At 41.5% G+C, this 5,170-nt stretch overlaps 1 pseudogene; it reads left to right on the plus strand.

The window, feature by feature from the left end:
* The first annotated feature begins 1,740 nt into the window (after positions 1-1,740).
* On the plus strand, positions 1,741-4,926 carry LOC139393593 (POU domain, class 3, transcription factor 1-like; annotated as a pseudogene).
* The last annotated feature ends 244 nt before the right edge of the window (positions 4,927-5,170 follow it).

Genomic DNA, 5,170 nt, shown 5'->3' on the forward strand with positions numbered 1-5,170 from the left:
GCTTCGGTTTTAGAAGGAGTGGAACATGCGCCTGATTGCGGACTTTTAGGCGACTGGAACCGGAGAGATGTAAGATTTGTTTAAAGCCCCGCATTTCCATTTAAGAACGTGATTGTGTTTGCAAAGATCCCTTTCAATCTTCGCATCTCCCCCCTCTCTACCCCTCAGCGTCTCCGAGGCTGCTTTGCAATTCATAGAATTGGTAATTTGCTATTGGGACAAAACGTGAAGGGAAAAATAATCAGATCAACCGGGAGAGGAGTGCGGAAGAAGCCAAGAGGGAGAAACACAGGATTTTCACTCTAAGTTGCTGTTTAGTAAAATGCTTCGAGAGAAACGCTATAAAATACCTTCTGCTTTTCATGAGCTTTGCATATAGGTCCACATTTTCACGGGTGGTAAAATTTAACGTGATATTTGGAGATGATTTTATTTGACAACCATAACTTTTTAAGAAGGTGCTCTTATAGTAGTACTCTTATACAGTTTAGACATTTTAGTAATTTAGCAGACGCTCTTATTCAGAGCGATTTACAGTTACACGTATAACCATCATTTGAATCCTGAAACACATTACTATCCATGCCCTTGTTAATTTAGCATAATACAAAAATTTGCAGATTCATGTTACAATTTTCCAAAGCCCTATCCAATGACAAAAGTGTAAGTGCACGTGTGTGTGTGTGTGTGTGTGTGTGTGTGTGTGTGTGTGTGTGTGTGTGTGTGTGTGTGTGTGTGTGTGTGTGTGTGTGTGTGTGTGTGTGTGAGAGAGAGAGAGAGAGAAAGGGAGAGAGAGAGAGAGAAAGAGAATGATAAGCCTTGATGAGGAGATCATACACTCGAAAAAAAAGTTCTGGATAGAACCAAAAAGGGTTCTATGCTTGCTTCATATATGGCACCCTTAAGGTTATATACAGAACCGAAATAGGTTTAATATTGAACCCTATATGGAACCCAAAGTGAAGAAGAACCCCTGGTGTTCTGATCGAATAACCATACAAAAGGTTTCTATATAGAACTTTTAGGGGTGCCATGTATGAAGCAAGCAATAGAACCCTTGTTGGTTCTATCCAGAACTTGTTTTTTTCTCAAAGTGGTTAACATTGGAAATGACATAAACAATTGGGATAAATGATTAAAGGGTAGCCTTTATTATTAAAGAAAACGCATTGAGATTTGTCACACATTCTCACCATATTCATAGACATATCAACATCACACAGTGCTTATTCACAAGCATCTCTTTTTGAAGATGTTTGTGGGTGGTTGTAATTCTGGAACACTACACTATAAGAATACGAATCTACTTAAATAGGGAGCGCTGCAGTTAGTCATCACTGACTAAAAGGATATCAAGGTGGAGGGGGGGATTTTGTCACCCCATCAAAAAGATCCCCGTACTCCCCCACGTGGTTATTTGAAAAACAACCCCAACGAACCCAACGAAACCCAATCATTTCCTACTGTTTTCCAACCCTCTCCGCCCTGGCTTGGAGAGAGAGGATGGATGAAAAAATGAGAAAGGGGCGACCAATTGCGAGTGACTGGGTTCTGTGCGCCTGCGACATGCAAACAAGCAGCCCACGAGAGAGGGATAACGGAAACCTAGGTCAGAGACCGTGAAGTTACCAATACCCTAAAATATAAATTTAATATACAGAATTAACATGTTTCTATATAGTATATGTGAAACAGAGCCCTATTCGTTATGTGCGTAAAATGCGCTCTGCAACGTAGGCTATGCCTCTTGTGGGCTTGAATCCGTAAGGAGCCAATACAAGCGAAGAGGAGGCGTGTCTTAGCTCTTCCCCAAGACCTCCCAGAGCAGGTTGTTGCGTTTTTAGCTCTAAAGCCTCCAGACCTCCGAAGTACTCGTCAGTTTTCGAAGTCGGAGCCATGGCTACAACAGCTCAGTATATTCCGCGGAATAACTCCTTACCGTCCAACCCGCTCATGCATCCGGATTCGGACAGGATGCACCAGGGGACGACCTACAGAGAGGTGCAGAAAATGATGCACCACGAGTACTTGCAAGGGCTAGCGGCGACCAACACCGGACATCCGATGAGCCTGACGCACCACCAGTGGCTGCCCACCTCCAACACCGACTGGACCAGCGGCACCCATATCGGGCAACAGGAGCACAACAAAGCCAGCGTTCAGGCGAGCCGAGAGGACCTGAGCAGCGGCTTCCACCATAGAGCTCACCTGGTGCACCAGCAGACGCAGAGTAGCCACCATGGGTCGTGGGCGCCAACCACGACGCACCACTTGTCCCCGCTGTCTCCTGCCTCCAACGGGCACCAGTCGCTAGTCTATTCGCAGCCGGGATACACGAACCTCAACGCCATGCTAAGTCCCCAGCCCGCCTCTCTGCACCACGGCATGCGGGACCCGCTCCACGACGATACAGGTAGCCATGACAACCAGATGGAGTCCCCCCAGCAGGCGTTCAGCCACCACCAGGACCACTCAGACGAGGATGCGCCCAGCTCCGACGACCTGGAGCAGTTCGCCAAGCAGTTCAAGCAGCGAAGGATCAAACTGGGCTTTACACAGGCGGACGTGGGCTTGGCCTTGGGCACCCTGTACGGAAACGTCTTTTCTCAGACCACTATCTGCAGGTTCGAGGCACTGCAGCTCAGCTTCAAGAACATGTGCAAACTTAAGCCACTGCTAAACAAGTGGTTGGAGGAGACAGACTCAAACACTGGCAGCCCCACCAATTTGGACAAGATTGCTGCGCAGGGCAGGAAAAGAAAGAAGAGGACCTCGATTGAAGTTGGGGTGAAAGGGGCGCTGGAAAATCATTTCTTAAAATGTCCCAAGCCCTCTGCCCATGAAATCACCAGTTTAGCCGTCTCTCTTCAATTAGAAAAAGAGGTTGTCCGTGTTTGGTTTTGCAACAGAAGACAAAAAGAGAAAAGAATGACGCCGATAGGGGTCCCTCATCCGAATATGGAGGACGTATATTCTCAAGCGGAGACACCCCCTCTTCACCACACATTACAGAGTCCTGTGCAGTGACTGTTTTCATGAACAATCCTACAATTTCGGGGGAAACAAGAAAAAAAGGGAAAGGACTATGGAGTTTACAGTATTTCATTTTGTTTTACTGAGAGAGAACAGAGACATGGCAAAGTTGGACAGACAAATGAGTTTTGTCCCAGTAACCGGAGCTTGAGTTACAACAACAAATAGGTAGAATGGAAAATGGTTGAAAAGAAAAACATACACTATTACTGAATTGATTTCGTTCACATTTTAAATGAAACAAATATCTTTATTTACCAAAATTCTATGGAGGAGGTAAAGTAAATTCGATGTTTCGTGGCTGTTCAAAGGGTAACGATTAAATGTTGCAAGTGGTGTCTTGAACTGATGGCGCTCACCAAAGTGCGAGGTGGTTGCCTGAAAATGATCAACAAAGGAGACACACACACTATGAACATTTTGCTTTTCAGGCTTAAAACCGATTAACCAATATTTCTAATTATTAGCCTATTCTTTCGCTTTGTTCTATTAATTGTGATGTTTGATTTGTTTGGAATATTTTAACTTCAGTGTCTCTTCTGTTCTGAAGACTGTTTTTATTGTTTCACTCATTTTATTAGTGTACTGTAACTAATCAAAAACGCCTCCATTACTCCTACTGTTGACACTACGTCATCTGGCCAGAGGAGTTTGTGAAAAGATGATGGAAATTATGGCACCCGTTGAATGACAAAAATCCCCACACTTAAATGTCAGATGCATTTCAAAATTGACGAATGCAGCAGGACAGCTCACGTCTGGCAGCCTTAAAACATGTATGCTTTGCAGATAGCAACAGACGCTAAAAAGGGCAATATGGATGAATACTTTATGAAACATGTGTTTCTTGTCGGTTTTCAGTATTTGTTTTGATTGTTATTTTCCTTTTGTATGGAGCACTTATTCTTTCGTTGAAATTATCATTGCAATTTTATATTCGTTTTGTTTTCAGAATTTGTTTTGAGGTAGGCCTTTACTCACTATTTTCATGTTTACAGGTTCCTAAAATCACTCCAGGGCACCGTCAGCAACTTGCATTGCTAACTGCCAAGCTATTCCAACCACCTTTTGGAAAGAGATTGGTTTAATACGAAATGAAAGTGATATTCTCAGGTAACTTCAGTGCCCCAGGTCGAAGTGTCACGCTGTTCTCATTTTTTATATCATAATAAAAAGTAGAACTTGAATTCTGTACCTTCTATATTGATCTGAAAGGTAGCCTATGCTACACCCCATTAATTTATACCATTCCTATTATTGTATTATAAACACTATATACGGATAATTTCAGAACATTCTCGAATGAAAAGTGATGAAGGGACCTGTTTTACATATATATATATTTTTTTCGGATATGGAGAAGAAAGGAAAAATCTGATTAACTAGCCTACTCGTGCGTTGCGTGTCATTTCTCAAGGCTCTGGTACATTCTGATGGACAGTAGCCTATAGTACAATTGCGTACTGCAGACAGTGCTATTCGATACAGCGGGAAAAACTTTCTTCAAAAAGATGTTTGAAATAAAATGTTGCCAGGATTATTTCCGATGTGTAAATATGTCGAATATGTAAACATGTATTTGTTCTGAGATATTTTTTGTTGTTGGTTTGTTTTGTTTTTTTCCGGCAGTTTTGTACACTTACTAATTCCAAGAAGATATTTTAATATGATTTCATTTATGAATCTGACCATTTATATATATATTTATTTCATAAATGTGTTTGGAGCTTTTTGTTTGGCTCGGTTAATGGTTATGTTGCAGTGGATTTCAATATGTTTTGTTCACTACATTGGTTGTATGTTGATTGCTAAATGTAGACTGCAAAGTCACATTTCTCCTATTTATGTTATAGTAATATTTTATTACTTACATAAAACGTATATACAAGAAAAGGTATTTTGTCTTCATTCAAAAACCAAACCGTTTTCCTTTGTTGCTAACTATTGTGAAACCACCAGATGAGAAAAAAAATATACAAATGTATGTGGTAAACAAAAATCAAATGCACTAAGATAGTGTGTTGTGCTTAACCACTCTGATTTAAACAGTCAGAAAGTGTTGATTACAACATGTGTTCAGTTTAAACCAGTATTCTGTTATGTAATTGGGATTCATTTAAAATCAGAGGCTGTGTAC

Source organism: Oncorhynchus clarkii, chromosome 3, assembly GCF_045791955.1.
Source record: "Oncorhynchus clarkii lewisi isolate Uvic-CL-2024 chromosome 3, UVic_Ocla_1.0, whole genome shotgun sequence".
Taxonomy (NCBI): domain Eukaryota; kingdom Metazoa; phylum Chordata; class Actinopteri; order Salmoniformes; family Salmonidae; genus Oncorhynchus; species Oncorhynchus clarkii.